The sequence below is a fragment of the Globicephala melas genome, chromosome 10 (assembly GCF_963455315.2).
Source record: "Globicephala melas chromosome 10, mGloMel1.2, whole genome shotgun sequence".
In the NCBI taxonomy this organism is placed as follows: Eukaryota; Metazoa; Chordata; class Mammalia; order Artiodactyla; family Delphinidae; genus Globicephala; species Globicephala melas.
Window position 1 is genome coordinate 38,876,807 of NC_083323.1, and position 19,238 is coordinate 38,896,044.

At 39.8% G+C, this 19,238-nt stretch overlaps 1 protein-coding gene across 3 annotated transcripts in view; it reads right to left on the bottom strand.

The window, feature by feature from the left end:
• Positions 1–19,238, bottom strand: part of SYT1 (synaptotagmin 1) — a 533,780-nt gene that overhangs the window by 33,480 nt on the left and 481,062 nt on the right. The gene's annotated exons all lie outside the window — the stretch shown is intronic.

Here is a 19,238-nt window from a genome sequence, read left to right on the forward strand (position 1 = left end):
CTGGTACACACCCATACTCCAGCTTCTTCCTGAAATGCACAATGTGTTTGTATACCATGATAATAACTTATCCCAACTGTGGTTCAGTGGCATCCAGAATGCAACTAACCCATATTCATTTTCTCCTTCCTTTGCGTTTTGACTTAATAATGCTTGACTCTAAATAATTTCTCCCATAGAAGGAGAAAAAAATAGTCCAGCAAGATAGTTGGAGGATGGGCAAACCCCAGCCGTGTCTTACAATCCTATGAGTTTGTAGTGTTCGATGTTATTGCCCATTAAATTTTCTCTGGGGTGTGCCCCATGTGAGTCACTGTACAACGCCTAACCTAAATTGTAAACAAAAATGAGTATTTGCTTTCCTTACATATATGGAAGAGAATCGTTAGGCTTACAGAGAAAAAGAGAGAGTTGTGGTTTAATGTTTAATTTTTGGTTTTGCTGGTAGAGGATGAAGTATACTTTTTTTTTTTTTTTGGCGGTACGCGGGCCTCTCATTGTTGTGGCCTCTCCCGTTGTGGAGCACAGGCTCCGGACGCGCAGGCTCAGCGGCCATGGCTCACGGGCCCAGCCGCTCTGCGGCATGTGGGATCTTCCCGGACCGGGGCACGAATCCGTGTCCCCTGCATCAGCAGGTGGACTCTCAACCACTGCACCACCAGGGAAGCCCTGAAGTATACTTTTATTCCTCCTATTTTTAGTTGCACCTCAGCATTCAGGCATGCAATTTTCTGAAGTTTTGTCCTTATGGTCTAATTGGGAATTCTCCTATGATGTTCAAATTATCTCTTATATTAACTCTTGATTTACTAATTAGCTTTTAGGCACAAAGAGAGGATTAAAAAGCTGCAGAGATAAACTGCTCCAGAATAATGTATACAACACACAAGCAAGAAAATACATCAATCCCATTCACAGAGAGCATGTGCCTAAGGTATGTGAAGTTCTCTACGTAGCAAACATCAGGAAATGATACCAACGGCTGTTGGACTGACATGTTGTGATCTGGCTACTTACTGTGTATCACCCTGGCTTCAGAGGTAGTGAAATGTGGCACATCATCAGATATTTAAAGGCACAAAATTGTTTTCAGCTGTTACAAATTTAGGTAGGAGATATCCTATCTGGTATGAAAGTAGTTAGCAGACAGACCTTGTGGTTTGCTGACTACCTGAATTAAGTTGGAGACCCTCTGAATATTTTTACCTGCCACTCTGCTGAGATAAGAGCCTGACAGTCAGCTCAAGGGAATGACTGGGCTGGGAGAAAACTCACAAATCACATATGAAGCATTGTCCTTTAAGCTCAATGTGGACCAAGATCGTGGTGGCTTCTTCCTTAAACAATGAGGAACAAATTGAGGTACCTTACCTGAAGGGGCCAGGTGGCATCGTCATTGAGTGCCACTTGAAATGGAAGGATAATCTCTTCTCTTATGTTGCCATTCATGAGCATGCATGACTTATCTAACAACCAGGGACTTGTTCCTTTCAGTTCAAAGTTAGTATTTCCAAATTTGAGTCCATGAACCTCTTTCTCTCATGTCCTATCTTTTCACAATAAAGAAAGCTAAATCTAAGGCAGGGGGAAATATTCCACTTCAGTAGTCTCATACTTTTTTTTTTTCTTTGCGGTACGCAGCCTCTCACTGTTGTGGCCTCTCCTGCTGCGGGGCACAGGCTCCGGACGCGCAAGCTCAGCGGCCATGGCTCACGGGCCCAGCCGCTCCGCGGCATGTGGGATCCTCCTGGACCGGGGCACGAACCCGTGTCCCCTGCATTGGCAGGCGGACTCTCAACCACTGTGCCACCAGGGAAGCCCTCCACTTCAGTAGTAATCAAAGAAATCCAGGGACTTCCCTGGATTTAGTGACAAATATATTAATTGCAGTGTGGTTTATAATACAGAAAAATTTGAAATGACTGAAATATTTAACAATTGGATATTGGTTAAACTATGGTATAATCATATAAAGAAATAATCTATAGTCATTTAAAACAATGTTGAAAAGATTATCGATGAAGAAAGATGTTCACCATATCATGAACATCTTGTTAAAAAAGCAGATTAAAGATTAGCATGCTTTGTATATTCCAAGTTTATTATGGTAAGTATATATATATATATATATACATAGGTGTCCATAAAGATAGGCCTGGAACTATGTACTAAAAAATTAACCCCACTATTTCTGGGTGGTGAAATTTAAGATAGTTTAAAACTTTTCCTAATTATCTGCATTTTCAAAGTTTTTATAATTTATATATATATTTACATTAGTGAAGCACAACAGCTACTTCTAATTTAAATAAATCAATATGAATATGCATGGAGAAGCTAAGTCATCCTGTCCCTGACAATGATAGCAAGTCAAGGAGCCTGTGAATCTATGATGGAGACGGTGTGTTGCCTACTCCAATATCCACTTCACCCCTTTCCCTTAGCTTTAGCACCCCAAGTTTTAGCTGGGCACACTGCTGAAATAAAAGACTACATTTCCCAGCTTCCCTGGCAGGTCAAGACTAGATTCAGACCATTGAGATGTAAGTGGAAAACCCATGTGGGACTTTAAGAACTTTCACTAAAGGGCATGGGTTTACTTCATTTCCCCTTTTTTCCTTCTCACATGGATGTTGCAGCTGCCACACGAGTCCATGATATGGAAGCCACATGCAGAGGATGGCAGAGGAGAAAGATAGCCATAGGTTGCTTGTGACAGATGGAGACCCCATGTCAGCTCTGGACTGATGGCCTTCACAGTACTTCGTATTATAGAAACATAAATTTCTATATCCTTTAAACCACTGTTAGTTTGGGATTTTCTGGTTTTTGTAGCCACGCCCAGGCCTAACTAATATACAGACTAATTGTGTTTGTAGTTGTTGCTAACTGATCAGAACCCTTTCAGAAGGGCTTCTAAGAATTAGTTGTCCAGAAAAAGAAAAGATATGGAGCATCATAAAAACAATACTTTCAGGGACTTCCCTGGCGGTCCAGTGGTTAGGACTCTGCACTTCCACTACAAGGGGTGCAGTTCGATCCCTGGTCCAGGAACTAAGATCCTGCAAGATGCGCCGTGCGGCCAAAAAAACAAAACACAAAACAGAAAAACACCCATACTTTCAAATGTATCTACACTAGCATGTTGAGTTTCTTGAATTTCTAGATGACTCATTAGTTGATTTTTTTGGTTTTTTTGATGCAGCAGATAAGCCCATCTAGACATGATCCCAAATGTTGATACAGCCAATTTGGAGGCGATAGCCACCAAATATAATTCTTAATTACATAAAAGTTAAACGTTAAATGGATGTTAATTATGATGAAAATAGTGACATTTTTACACCAGTGCAAGTGTGGCTTATTAAAGTACAGAGGCTTTTAATAAATATTTAGAAAAAAAGAGCCTACTGCTAAAGGGAAGTTTGTCATCTGGGATGTATTGTTAAAGGAATTTTTACCAAATGAATATTTCCGTGAACTAACCTATAACTGAGAGAAAAACTGTATTGACCTCTGAAACAATCAATCCATGGATTCTTTAACATTAAATCTCATTGCTACAAAAATTAGGAGGAACAGTATAATTTGTACAGTGAATGGACAGAATAATCTATTACTCTGTTTTGGGGACATGCAACTTATTTTCCCAGATTTCATCACTATGTGGCTAATTTAGAGAACAGTGTTATTGGGTGCTTCGAGGATTTAAACCTTGAGGATGCTGAAAAGTGTCTTTTGTTAGCACTGCTTCTATACAAACACTCAGGCATTTCGAAACGATTTTTGAAGTGTCTGATAGTACAGGCAATTAAAAAACACAAAGTTAATTCCTTCCATCCCCCAACTGTACGACATTAGAAATGAAAGTGGCGTGAGTTAAAAAAAAAAAAAAGGTTTTAGAGAGACATCCTCTTTTTCTTTCTTTCTTTTTTCTCTTTATCAGTGCAAATGTTCATGTTTTCATCTCTGTAGGATTCTTTCCTCACTGCATTCCACAAGCCCAGAGAAACTCGCTGGAACTCATACAAAACCCTCTCCTGCTACCATATTAGGAATCAAAATGTGTAGCAGAAACCAACTGCCAAGTCGAGATAATCAACAGGGAATGTCTGTGCCTTCAAGCCAAATGAGTGCAGAAAAATGATCAAGGCAGCAAAATAAATAATAAAACTGAGGACTGGCTTTAGATTATGGTCTTGTTATATCCCACACACTAATAAAGCTGTGTTGGAAATTTCTGTACCTCTTGGCCATTCAGGTACCAGAGTCAAGTTCAGTCTAATTTTATTGTGGATATAATTCACTCTAGGTCACAAGTGGAGCAAAGTGAAATAATATATCTCTGCCTTATTAACTACCTCAAAAATTGCGGTTTGCATGCCTCCTAAATCTTCTACCTTAATACCAACCTGATTCTGCTATACTTGAAAATTTAGATTTTTCTTTTTCCAACTTTTGGAAAGGGTCTATAAGTATATGGAAGTTACCAGAAAACTTTCCGGCTAGTGTTTTCACTCCAGGTGAAACTGGTTATGTTTTCCTAATTTATATGCAGCACTTGATCCATCATGTACTTGACTGGAAACAAATTTTTAAATAATACATGTGACAATTTAAGAGATACTTCAAACCACAACACAGTGGTTCTGGAGTCCAAGCAAGGGACAGGATGGGGATTATACAGTGAGGGCTGAGCCATTATCTAGTGAATTAGACTATTGTGGAACTAGCTGCCTGCTTTATTAAGACAGTAATGATTACACCTGAGAATGCAATGCTGGCACGATGAGAAATTTGACCTTGCAGCCACATTTCAGAAGTTTTAAAGGAGGCAGGGGTAAGAAATGAGGAGATCAGAGGACAGAAGTTCTCATAAATCAAGACAACAGATGACAGGAGCCTGGGTGAGAGCATAATTGTAGACTCAGGATGAAGCAAAGAATTTAGAGCTATTACAATGTAATTTGTGTGCCGTAGCTCTCTGGGAATTTATAATTATCAGAGAAATAATAGACCCATGGTCAAACAGCTTCTGGCCATATAACCTGGATGACAAAAAAAACAAACAAAGGAAAAAAAAGTGGTCTAGGACATTTGGAGGTGCAGGGACAAGCCAACAAAAATGCCTTCCTCATACGTTTGTAGCATGTCATAGTTTACATGGTTTTCCTGGATCTTATCTTATTTGACGCTTTGTGAAGCCTGCGAGGAGGACCCCCTTACCCCCTTAAGCCACATGAGGTCACAGGTTGAATCAATTCTGCTAAATAACTTGCTCAAAGTCACTAGATCTCAAATCCTTTCCCAGCTTCCAATGATGCAGCATCTGTGCTCTCTGGGGCTCCTCCTTCCCTTTGCGGTGAGAATTAGTAACAGCTCCCCCACCTTGCTCATTTGCTTGTTCAGCCTTCCATTTGAGAAATCTTTAGCCGTTCAATAGTTGTGGAGTCCACAGCTTGGCTCTGGTGAGCAAAATTATGCCCTGAATTGACAGACAGGAAATACCCTTTGTTAGGAGGACTGGAGAAGGATGCCCAGATACCTTTGCCGCTACTGCCATCTCCTGTTCAGAGTGGCTCACCCAGAACTGCCTTTACACGCATTTGCTGTAAATTCAAGTGTCATACCCAGGCCAAACTGATTCCAGGTGAGAGTCAGGAATATTCCCCCATGCATTTGAGCATCCCTGTCAACCTGTTCTGGAAGCAGCATCTTTTGGTGGCCAGTGTTAGAAGGTAGTGTGAACAGGATTAAGGAAGTGAAGACTGTTGTTTGCAGAAAGAGGGAACTGGAAAGAAGAGGTCTCTGTGAGGTGGAGACGTGGTCAAAGACGGAGGAAAAGAAGACGGCAAGGTGCATCTACTCTGAGTGTCCTGCATGAACCACCACTCTGAAACAGAAATCTCAGTGCAGGCCATGTGCAAGAGAATCGAAGGAACATAGAAAATCGGATCCTCTTCCGATTTCAAGAGGAGTCATCAAAGAAGCCTCAGATGAAGCTGACTTTTCCAGATAAAAAGTTATGGGTATCCTTGTTGTATTATATATCTCACCATCCACCAATTCTTAGAAATAACTCACAGGTGAATTCAACCTTTTTGCTCCTGATGCTGTAGATTCCTTTTTTTGTTTGTTTAAATTTATTTATTTTTATTTATGTTTTGGCTTCTTTGGGTCTTCGTTGCTGTGCGTGGGCTTCCTCTAATTGCAGCGAGTGGGGACTTCTCTTCCTTGTGGTACGCAGGCTTCTCATTGCCGTGGCTTCTCTTGTTGCGGAGCACGGGCTCCGGGCTCGCGAGCTTCAGTAATTGTGGCACGCGGGATCTAGAGCGCAGGCTTAGTAGTTGTGGTGCACGGGCTTAGTTGCTCCGTGGCATGTGGGATCTTCCCGGACCAGGGCTCGAACACGTGTCCTCTGCACTGGCAGGCGGATTCCTAACCACTGCGCCACCAGGGAAGTCCCAGTAGTGCAGATTCTTAAAGGGCCTGGTGAGAGGCATGGCCAAATACACTCACTAACCAGTGTATTTGCAGAGGCTAATGTTCTGAGGGTGAAGAGGATATTTTGGGGCCAAGTGTAGCATAATCTAAATTTGATTCTTGCTCAAAAGTGACCACTTAGTTCTATTTCTAGTTTTTCATTTTTAAGAGGGAGAGTAGAATGAATTTTATGAAGATCAACCATTCTAATTTAGTCTGCCATTCATGGGAATTGCATTAGGTAACGGGTGGCCTCTAGCCAGACAGACAGCTATTAGACTGCTCTCCTACTTGATAAATTAGCTTTATCGGGTCCCTACAGCTTTGCTTTCACCTTGTGAAATCTGTATTCAGAGGCCAAGTCCCTTTGCAGTGTTGTTATCACGCTTATCCCTGGAGCTCTGGCTTCAGTTCCAATTTATAAGAGTAAAATGGATTTCAAGGCCCTTTTATAAAATATGACTCAGCTTCATATTTAAAGAAAAGACAGGTTAAACACTACTGACAGCCACATTGGTTGGAAAATTTCTCAGGTGGCATTGCTCTTATAATCAAGAACCTTCTAAGATAGTTGTTCTCAAACTGTAGCCTTCATTGGGATCACCTGGAGGGCTTTGTTAAAACAATTGCTGAGCCCCACTCACAGATGCCGTCGATCTTGGGTGGGATCTGAGAATTCGCCTTTCTAACAACTTCTAGGTGTTGTTGATGATGGGCCTGGGACCAGGGGTGGAGAATCACACACGTTTACTCTTTTTTTTTTTTTTTTTACCAACCTCTCTCCACCTCTTTCTTTCTTAATCTCTAGATCATAATGATACTTGTTCAGGCCTGTTATGGGCTGAATCTTGTCCCCCCAGTTCGTATATCGAAGACTTAACCCCCAGTAGGACCCCAGAATGTGACTGTATTTGGGGGATGGGGTCTTTAAATAGGGAACTAAGATAAGATGAGGTCATGGGGGTGGGACTACATCCAATTGAAGACCATCATAGAAAAAGGCTGAGCTTGCCTAGGGAAGAGGGAGTTCTGCCAGTGGACTGCAGAGTGGCGACATCGACCGTGCCCTGGTTCTCCAGCCTGCTGCCTACCCTCCCAACCGCAACAATTTCGTGAGTCACTTTCTTAAATTTTCTCTTCCTGTTCAGACACACATATCCATCCTCTTGGTTCTGTTCCTCTGGAGAGCCTTAATACAAGGTTTCATTCCCATTCAAGTTCTGCTTGAAGTCTGAGGATAAAGTTTTTCTTATGAGTATTTTCCAGTAAATATAAAGCACTGGGAAAATGGAACTTACTGGCTTTTCTCACATATAACTATCGCCTAATGTCTGATCGTCTATTCAGATGTATTGAATATTTACGGTGTGTGGGGGCTGCTGTTTGCTCAAGAAGAGACCCCAACAGGCTCTCCGTCACGGGGACCATGCTCTGAGTTGCTTTTTGAATAGTCTTGTTTGTGGTCAATGTTGTGGTCGATGTTATAACAAAACTATCTCCCAAGTCTGTGACTGTTCATCTGGACTGTGGTTTAACTAGAAGAGCTAGTTCAGGCCCCTTAATATGAGGGGTGAGTGGTGTGGAATTTCCTTGGAGTATCCAGAATGCTTTACAAATGTGTCAGTATGAGTGGATGTGGTGTCTTATTATCTTCATTTTGACTTTTCCCGAAGTCCTGCCTCACACACTGAGGATTTAATGAGCTTTCACAGAGATCTCTATATCAAAAGAGCCCTTGCAGAGCCATAAGCTTTACTGAGCTTGCTCTTATCTTTTGTTTCGTTTTTTTTTTCCTGCCTCCGGCATCGATGCGATTGAACTTGGGCTATTTAGGTTTGCAGCACAGAGGAGACACCTGTGAAAAATCCGCCTTTTGAGGCTGCCCATCCAGGAGGGGTCGTTCTTGGGCTGCCTTGTTTTCAGTTTGCTTCATGAACAGAAACTAGAGCTCTCAGAATGGCTCAATCCTAGATAACCACAGTGAAAAAGACTTCATCAGACCTGAAACCCAGGTTTTATCTCCCAAAGCTGGAAACCTTGAACTTGTGTGTTGGGACTGGAAGGGAAAATCACACATGTTGAAATGGCAGCACCTGCTGGTCAAGTGTGATATGGCAGCTCGAGAGAAGCAGCTGAGCTTCAGGCAAGCCGGGAGCTAGTCCCAGGGGGTTTGTCCGTTGCCTTGCGGAAACTTTCCGCGGGAGGAATTCTTATTTGAGCCTGTGAGGGGTGGAGTGTAGATTGACCCAAGCTGGAGGGTCAACGCCAGTGTCAGAAGGTTCTGTGAAGCCTCCCGCCGTTCTGAAAGTGCCACAGTACTCGTTCTGCAAACAGTGCTATGAGTATATACCAGTCCCCCTTGTCTATCTTCTTAAAAAGTTCACAATTTATTTTTAATGGCTTGCTTTCATGTGGTAATCTCCTATTGAGCAACAAAATAAAATTGGAGAGTAAAATTCTTTTTACAGGAACCTGCTAGCCAACAAAAGTTCTCAGAAAAGACATTTATTCCGGAGTGGAAGAAGTGACCAACCTGGATTTTGTCTCAGGCTATATCATCAAGGGGTTTATATCACTAGCTTCCTGAATGCCAAGTGAAAGCGTAATGGGAATTTTATGGCATGTTCTTGATATGTGGTATATATGAAAGCTGATGATTGACTGCTAGTTAATAGAGTTCACTTAAATTACCCATCAGTGTTACATGTGCCCATGTTTGACTTCTTGAAGCATTTTGATATAGCATAATAACAATAAAAAATAGATTAGCCAGGCGGCGTTAGGTCCATCTTCCAGGTGGGGGGGTCACAGACACAAGAAACTGAAAAGGTTTATTGAAGGTCACATTGTTTGTTAGAGCTGGCACGCAGATGGCATGTCCCTAACGGCTACTATGGTGCTTCTCAAACTTGATGGGATGATGACTTGCATCCACAGATTATTGTGCTCCTGTCTAAAGCAGCGGTTCCCAACCTTTCTGGCGTGGGACCGGTTTCGTGGAAGACAATTCTTCCATAGATCAGGGTGGGGGAGGGGATGGTTGGGGGGGTAATGGGAGCGATGGGGAGCGATGGGCAGCAGCAGATGAAGCTTCGCTTGCTTGCCCGCCGCTCACCTCCTGCTGTGCAGCCGGGTTCCTAACAGGCCATGGACTGGTACCGGTCTGCGGCCCGGGGGTTGGGGACCCCTGGTCTAAAGGAGCGAATGAAAATATAAGGAAGATATTTGTTCCTCTTTCGGATTAGAGGTTTAGTTTTTCTAGGTTCACACATGGACTTCATGGAAACCAAATACGCTAGGGCATCCTGTGGATACATGGCAATGGCACAGACAACAGCGAGTTAGGCAAGGTGAACAAAGTTAACGCCTGCCTTTCGGCAATGTGCCCTTGGTCCAAAACTTGGTATCAGGCATTAGGTGGTTGCATCTGTTGTGTTCTGTCAGATGGTGTGGTTACCTGTAGATAAGTTGTTCAGACAGAGGTGAGGAAAATGGCTAAAAGGTTCTAGAGCTCTGATTTCTGGCCCTCTACCTTCCTGCAAGCAGCAATCAATCTACCCCCTTTGTGTTTCTTTGCTTTCTGAAAAACTGAAAACCCTGCCTAGCCACCTTCATTCTCCTACTTTCTGCCTGGTACACTCTGTACAAAGTAGAGTTGACAAGGAGATTAATGTGATGACGTGTAAGGCCTAGAAGTTCTAGAAGGATGGAAAGGAAACTCGTTTTGCCGGCAGTAGGAAAGAAGGCCTCCTGCGTGCTGGGTGTCATGCTTGCTTCTATACACATTATCATTTCTTTTAAGTCATCAACAGTAGCCAGGAGAAGTAGATGTTTAGGTTTTGATGGAGAAATCATGGCTCAAATGGATATCTTGCCTCAGGTCCCTGTGCCCACTTCTCTCTCTGACATCACACTATGTCGCTAAACATTAAGGATAGTCAGGCATAGGGGAATGAGAGTAGAGTGGGGAGTTTGAAGTCGATGGAGGGTATGACTAGTGTCTTCAATATTTGAGGAAGTGAGGCCCAAGAATAGGAGAGAAGGTGAGGGACTAGGTATGTTCTACTCATCTTGGCTTTAGAGAGAAATGTACTTGGATAAACTGTTTGCTTTCATTCAAGTCATTGTGGTTTGTCCAGCAGAGCATTTTGCATTTCTGCATTTTAACCAGACCTCCAGATGATTCTGAATTACGCCAAGGTTTGAGAGCCACTTCGTTACTCTGTAATATCTACTATGTGGAAATTTTAGTCTTTCCTCATCTATACATGAAAAGGTGTCTTTAGAAACAAACCGGCAGCAATCATCGAGTGTGCTTGATTAGACTTAATCTGCTTTCTCTCCTAATAAGTAATGGAAGATGAGATAGATGTAATACTAGGAACCGTCTAGGTATTATAAATACAGCCATTGAAGGTTTTATTTTTTCCTTTTTGGGAACATATTTGAACTCTTTAATTCTAGAGAAAATATAATTTCTAAATAGAACATCACATCTGAATTTTTACTTTATCTTTTATCATATTTTCTTTGAAATTATCTCCTGAAGACAATGAAATTTTAAAAGGCCAAAAAATTATTCAAATGACCACAGATCACTTGTTAAAATGTCCTATGACATTCATTTAAAGATAACAATATCAAAAACCCTTCTAAAACTTAAAGACCAAAGAAAGGATCAATATTCCTTCTCATTTCTGCCCTATCCCAATTCCCTAAGAAAAGAAATATCTTTGAAATTACAGGATTTTAAGATTGCAGGATTTCAAAAGAGACCAAGCATGGCAGTACTGGACTGTGTATTAATGTTGCAGAAATTAAGTAGGCAGAAATACAGAGAAGACTTCCTGAAATTGCATGCTTTAATCTGCATGTTGAGCTAGACAGTGATTTGGAGTAGAGGTCTGGAGAGAGACCAACTAGAAGGGCTGTGACAGAAATATTAAGGGAATCGTGAAACAGAAAAAATGGTCTTCCTGGCTTCCAATATCAAGTTCTCCCTTCTATTCAAACTTCATTGTTTACAAAACAGGTCCTTTTCTTTTTGAAATACTAATTTAGGCGAGTTCTCCCAGAAAACTTTCCTCATCCATAAATCCTATTTGCAAGTGTTTTGATACATGTTTATTGATGAAACTTTATACATGTTGATTTATAATATATATTAACATTGATTCAATCATATTTTAAAATCTGTTCTCGGCTTCTGGAGGGACCTTATTGTATTAAATGTGTTTTGTTCAGTGGATATTTACTGACTTCCTATTGCATATTTTGCACCATAATAAGGCATTAAGATGCATGTGCCGTATGACCTGATCTCTGTCATCAGAAAAATTAAGTTGGCTGACAATACAAAGCCAGGATAAGTTAAGAGGTAAGTTAAGAATTGAACACAGTAGTGCAAAGGATTTTTTTTTTTAAGACAGTACTTGCTGAAAAGCCACATCAATTATTGAATACAAGGTAGTGATTGCCATGAACTCAGAGCATAGTCCTTAGTATTCTTTCCACCTAAAGTGTGATATTCCTTCAATAGCATTTGAACAGATTTCCCCTGGTAGTTGAGAGGGGCTCAGCCTCTGTTGTAGCAAGGGCCCTCCTACCCCTATGTTCTCCTTTTCTGTGGATCAGACCGACCTTGCATACCGATCGCTTTCTGAGGTGTAATAAATGACAAATGGAATATAATTGATAGTAACAGGAAAATACTTCGTATTTAGAAATTAATTCAGTTAGGTCAACTTTCAGCTTTAAACAGCAATTCAGAATCGAATGTTTGTTGCATTAACGTAACCTCATCCATCTCAACAATTTTCTGACACACAAACTTGAGAGGTTTCAATTCTATGTAGTAACACAGAATTTACAGTTGCTAGTGGAAAATACTGTGTAAGATTTTCCTAGATTGGAAGCTGTTGGGATTAGAATGTCACATATACTTATAAAAAGGAACCATCCTGATATATTTCTCTATTAATCGTATCCCCCCACCTGGCCACATCTTTAAGACTTGTAGTATGGTGTTTCTGATCTAAAAGAACGATGAAGAAAAAATCATTACTTGAGACAGTTAGAGGATCAGTTAGAATCTTCCCGGTACCAAGCCACCATCATCTTGGTGCAATAAGGATGCTGCCCACAGTTTTGACCCCCTCCACAGACCCTCTTCTAGAGGGTAAGCAGAACAACATTCCAACGTGCAGGCAGACCTCGTCATTGTCTTTTTTTTCCTTCACTGAAAACCCTTTTATGGCTAACTCCCCAGTGCAACTGAATGCAAGCGAATACCTTCCCAAGGCTTCTAAGCTCCTGCAAGAGCTGGTTCCTGCCTGTCTCTCAGACCGAATTCCCTACACATTCTCAATGGTGTGCCAAGATCCAGCCACACCAGCCTCTTAGATATTCCTCAAACACACAACATTTCTTCCCATCTCAGGAGCTTGGTATTTTTCTTGTTGCTTGAAAAACTTTCTTCCGGATTTTCAAATGTCTCTGTTCACCAGAGCTGTCAACCCTCCACATTCACCCTCTACATTATTCTGTTGGTCTCCTTCCTAGCACTTACCGGTACCCCAAATTATCTTACTCTTTTTTTTGGTTTTGTTTAATTGTTATTATCTCTCCCTACTAGAATATAAGCCCTTAAGGGTGAATGATCATGTTAACTTTTCTATTCTGGGTATCTATATGATAGTGCCTGGCACTAAATAAATGCTCAGTAAGTATTTGTCTGAAAAAAAAATTAGCCTTTAACCAAGCAACACAAAGTATTGATACGTTAGCTACAATTTTCTCCATTTAATCTGTGAGTATGTCCCATAGCCTGGATATATATGAATTTATAGAACTTCTATTCCTTGAGCTCTATCCCTTTATTCTCAATCAGAAAAAGAATTTAATCTGGTTTTGTATTAGATTAGTATCGACTGGGGAAACTTAAAAAAAAAAAAAAAATCGTTGCTTCCTGGAACCTTCAGCCGACTGTTCCTCTTGGGATAGAGCCTGGGCATCTATATGTTAAAATCTAAGGTGATTCTGTACTGAGAGGATTGAGAAAGACTGGAATAATATTCAACTTAATATTTAGATATTTAATATTTACTTTAAATATGCTACAAAATTATCAAATATATTCTCCTAGCATGTATTCAAGTGAAAAAGTATCAGTGTAGGGCAGGAACCACAGCAACCAACCTTCCTGTACTAGGGTAATCTAGCCATCAGTATAAAGATCCCTTACTGTTACCTGGAAATCTGTTAGCATACTATTTGGACCCTATAAAGTGTTAAACATAATAAATACCTCAGTTTCTAAAGTATTACAGTATTTGGTTTAGAAATGATTATAAATAACTTCATATCTGAACATTAACCTATTAAAAATTATATTCCTAGATATAGTAACCAATTTAGTATACAAACTATTATTCAGTATTTTCAACCATAATATAATAAAAATTGTCAATGGTTGACTTGTGGACTATAACAGTAAGTCTCCCTGAATTTATTACTAAGGATTAATTTAGGAAAATCTGTATACTTGTTTTCTTTACCAAGTGTGGTATGGTAATAAAAACTTTAAGTTTATTATAAGGTATTTTATTTTTTGATATGATATGCATCAACTTAAATTGTTTTTCTCTCCCTTGGTATGCTTCCTGTACTTTTTCTCCTTTCATTATACTCTAAGTGTATACTATATATAGACTAGGAGAAGAAATTTCTTTACTTCATGAATCAAAGATTACTACTGAAGTCTATAATAAATGTGGGGCTCTCTACTTGAATTAAACAACTAAATCATTTAGAGGAATTTTTGATTGATGTCTTCTCTATAACCAGTCTTCTTCTCTACATCTTTTTTCTTTTCTCTCATTTGACAGATGTATTCAATGCCAATTATGTATTTGGTCCTTTAAAATCATCTTGGCATTAAGAAATGATATAAAAAACTGAGTGGTGTGTAAGTAGTTTTAAAACATTTGGGTTATCATGAGATTAATCTATTTAATCTTAATTCTGATAATTATGGAGGTAATTTTATGTAGACAGGCAGTCCATCTAATGACTAAATACACTCAATAGCAGAACAACTCTTTTGTGTAGATATGTCATTGGTAAGATAAAATTTATGGTCCAGATGTCTTAGCATTTGAGTAAGAGGGAAAATATCTGGTTTTTTGAAATGATACAGTAGAAATCTGTTTTGATGAGTTCTAGTTAGGTATTACAGTTTATTGATGTGGGCTGAAACAAGTTTTCTTTAACATAAGCCAAATAGATTAATTCCTATCCTAATAGTCAAGCATCTTTAAATGTATTAATTCTGAAACGTGTTAACCTCTTGAGAGGAGATGTGAGAATGAAGGGTGGGTTATGTGTCATCAGCTTCTGATTGGTATTGATCTTCATGAGTTTAAATGGGTTCATATTTGGATACTGAATCATCCTGCAGACTGTTTTATATACTGTCATAGCAATCTATCTTTAACCTGTGTAGGCAATTGATAAACACTGATAAATCTTATTACTGTGTGAGTTTCTTCCTGTAACTTTCTAGTTGTATTTTTACTCTTTTCAGTCTTTTTTCTCCTCAGTAAAAGCAACATTATTTCCATTTTGACAGCTGCCTTGGTGATATCCCAAATCATATTCATATCTGCGGGTCCATTGCAATTCACGTTAATACCTAGCTATATACCCCTAGCATTTACCAGTTGGTTATCATCCAGCTATCTGGGCTACATCAACAGTTTATGTATCTGTCTGATTTTAAATAATACATGTGACCAGATGTAAAGCATGAGAGCAGATTGCAGCCGAATAATACATCACCTCTTCAATGCAGTCCCTGTTATAGCTTTCAGGTTAGTCAGAAAGAAGGTATACATTGAAATGGCGGCTGTTTCTGGTTCTCGCTCTCCCAGAATGACAGAGATGTTAGGGTTTGGCAGAGGGGTAAATATGGGGGGAGGTGGTCAGTCTTTGTTCCTTCCCCATCGGAGAGGGATGGGGTAGGGGAGGATGGGGGCTGATAGAGAAGTCTAAAGAAGTGCTTTCAGGATTGTCTATCCAGACAGGGTCAGAGTACATATACTTGGATTTCTTTAACTAGAGAGACTAAAGTGAATCATCTCTTTATTTTATGTACATCATACATGTATATGTATATATACATATACCTATGTCTTTGAAAATTTTGCATCAGCTTACATTAGTTTATCTCTCTTGATATTCTTTCTCTACTCTTTGTTCTTCATACTCCAAGTAAATTGTATGCCACAGATGGGGTCAAGTGGGGAGTAAAGAATTATTCTCCATCTTCTGTCCTCATTTGCTGTAAACCTGTGAATATTCTCACTTATGTATCAGCAGTAAGCATTATTTGCTATGTTCTTAAAATCTTTGTACAGCTGATAGCTTTACTATAAATTATGAACTCTCTATCATTATTTTTCCTATTACGTGTAGTTTTCCCACAGTGGCAAAAGTTGATGTGGTTTTTGTAGGTATGAGAGGAAACAAGGATTTTCTTTTAGAAAATGGTTTGTAACTACTAGTTTTTCAAATTGTTGTCCACGAGTGTATTCCCATGGAAACTTGCCTATTTTGGGGTTTTCAAACATACATTTTAAAAAGATTGAAAATGTGGCGGCCATGGAGATAGTCTCACAAAACAGTATCTAAACTGTTCCTCCTTTGGAGAAACAATGATTAATAGCATGTTGTCACGTCTCGTGTGTCCACTCATTCTTCAAAGAGCGTTATTTCTGTGGTGACACATGCTGTTCACGTTGTGTGGACGTGGCACATTTGGAGAAGAATTTACAATGTATACAAATTGCAGAGCTTTCAACAGTGTATTGATATTTGCCATATAGCTTACAAAATTGCTGTATTGATGGCCTTATTTTTAGTTGGTCCATTGCCTCCCAAACCTCGCATGACGGTTTGTGCTCCTTGGTATTTTAAAATTCCTTGACTTCTGATCACAACAAATCAGCCATCCTGAATAAAAATAAATCCATTAATTTCTTTCTCTCATTTTCCTAAGTGGTGCAATCGTGTAATTCTTACTGTCTACTCAAAACTGTTGGGGGATTAGCTAAAGATTCTATTCCAGTGGTTACAAAAGATAATGTATTTTCTTTGCTCTTGGCAACATCTTTCCCACGTTCAGAAAATAATGAAAACGGGCCATGTTAGCTCTTCGCCATCTTACTAATACATTCTTTGGAGTTAACGACCTATGGACTGTGTCATTATTTATTAAGCTAGGTTTTTGCACTCCTAGGGGGCTTTTCAAATTTTTTTGAGCACTGTGATTCTGGCATCCCCATATATATACATTTTAGAACTGGGAAGGAATTTTTGAAACCTTCTTTTACTGTTTCCAAAAACCACTTTCGTCCTTTGTTTTGTGTTGTATGTTTTTAAGTTAGTGTTTCTCAAAGGGTGATTCTTCAGGACTTTGCATTAGAATAACCAGGAGTTGTTACATGCAGATATCTGATTCCCTATCCCAGAGATGCTGAGTCAGGGCACCTGCATTTTTTTTTAATAAATTAATTTATTTTGTTTATTTATTTATTTTTGGCTGTGTTGGGTCTTCGTTGCAGCACACGGGCTTTCTCTAGTTGTGGCATGTGGCGGGGGGGCTACTTTTCATTGTGGTGCGCAGGCTTCTTGTTGCTGTGGCTTCTCGTTGCGGAGCACGGGCTTTTAGCACATGGGCTTCAGTAGTTGTGGCACCTGGGCTCAGTAGTTGTGGCTCATGGGCTCTAGAGCGCAGGCTCAGTAGTTGTGGCACACGGGCTTAGTTGCTCCGTGGCATGCGGACTCTTCCTGGACCAGGGCTCGAACCCGTGTCCCCTGCGTTGGCAGGCGGATTCTTAACCACTGCACCACCAGGGAAGCCCAGGGCACCTGCATTTTTAACAAGTGTCCCCGGAGATTCTAATGCCCTCTGCTGATGGAATACAACTGTTTAACCTCTGGGCCTAGTGACTGTGACTGATCTTGAAAGTAATGACAATCACCTTGCTCCTGGTGACATAATTTGCACTGGGTGGCTAGGGTGAAGCACATGAAAGACTGAATTCAACCTATAGAACTTGGCAGTCAAGCTAAATATCCTTGGATACTTCCAGAGTTACATTTAAAATTGTGTCCTATGACACGTGCTAGAGGTGGGAGTTGAATCTCTTCTACCATTAAGATAGGGTGGCAGCGTTTTATGGTGAGATAGCAAAGGAAACCTGAATATAAACAAAGCTAGGGTGCAGGATAGAATGATTAAGGAGCCAGACAAACTTGACGTGTAGCTCCGCCTCTGTAATCGTGGGCAGTTACTTAAGCTCTTCAAGTTTCAGCTTCCTCATCTGCGAAATGATGATGATTAGAGTACTTACGTCACAGGGTTGCTGTGAGGGTTTTTCTCTGTAACACTTAGCACAGTGCCCGATTCATACAAGCACTTAGCAAATGGCAGTATCTTAGGTTACTTAAGTTCACTAAAAATCACTAAAAATGTTCTTCGTATTCATCGGCTGTCTAACTTAATTTAGGGCTTTCTAGATCTGTCAGAGGACACGTTACTGGGAAGAGTATAGATATGTTGTACTACTGATAGAATTTTTACAACGGGATGTCGATTCAATGTCTTTATACAAAAACTGTGGTTGACATTGTGTTGCTGAAAGTTGTGATTAGTAAGATTTTCTATAATCTAATAAATGTGCCTTGAGTCAGAACTGATTTCCACATTTTTATTTCTTGGCAGGGTGTGCAAATGTGAATGGAAATAACTTGATTACGCAATTCTGTTGCAAGTAGAGAGTCATGGAGAATAATGGACAAGTAGGATAAACCTACTGACGAAGCATATTTTTCTAAACACAGGATAGCCAAGTTTCAAGTATTGTGAATACATATCCTTAATAGCATTCAAAAATGAGTTCCTTTGGAGTCTGTTAAATGGCAAGATTTAGGTATGTCACAGGCTCAGCAAAAGAGGACTGAAATCGTGAACATCACCTCCTTTGTATAATTTTTATAATATATTTAGTGCTGGAAATTGGGATTTGAAGTACCCATTTCTTAAGTTTTTCTATGAATAGGATATGAATACCCTTCTTAAAAATTTCTACCACTGCAAAAATGTATATAGTTTCAAGCATATAATCCTCCCCCTGAAATCAGTGTTCCTTATTTTTTTAACGAAGCAAGACAAAGTACTGATGTGTATATGTTGAAGAGAAAAAAAGACACAGGTAAAGGAAAGTGTTGAAAGACGGTGACCGAGGAACTGGAAAAATGTTACAAGTGCACTGCAGATATTTTCTGACCCCACTCCATCTATAGTCCCCCTACAGCTATATGCACATGTGTTTAAGTATTTGTACAACGTAGAAGAAAAAGTGTGCGCAGGATGTAGAGGCTCTTTTGTTTTAATGTAACAAAATGACATTAAGTGTTCGTGAGAGTTTAATGGTGAGATGTCAAAGATTTTTGCATTAAATATATCACCTAAAAATGCTCATATTACAAAAATCAACTTCCCAAGAAAAAGGTTAAAATATGTCCCCTTTAATTGCATGTATTGGTCAAACCATTCTAATTCCAGCAGTTACTTGGATATTAAGCATGAATAGTCTGCATCTATACATAATTAGATAGAGCAGATATTATAGAAATTTCCAAGACCATCTCATAGGCATTTTAGCCTCTCGCCTAGCAACTGTTATTTGGGC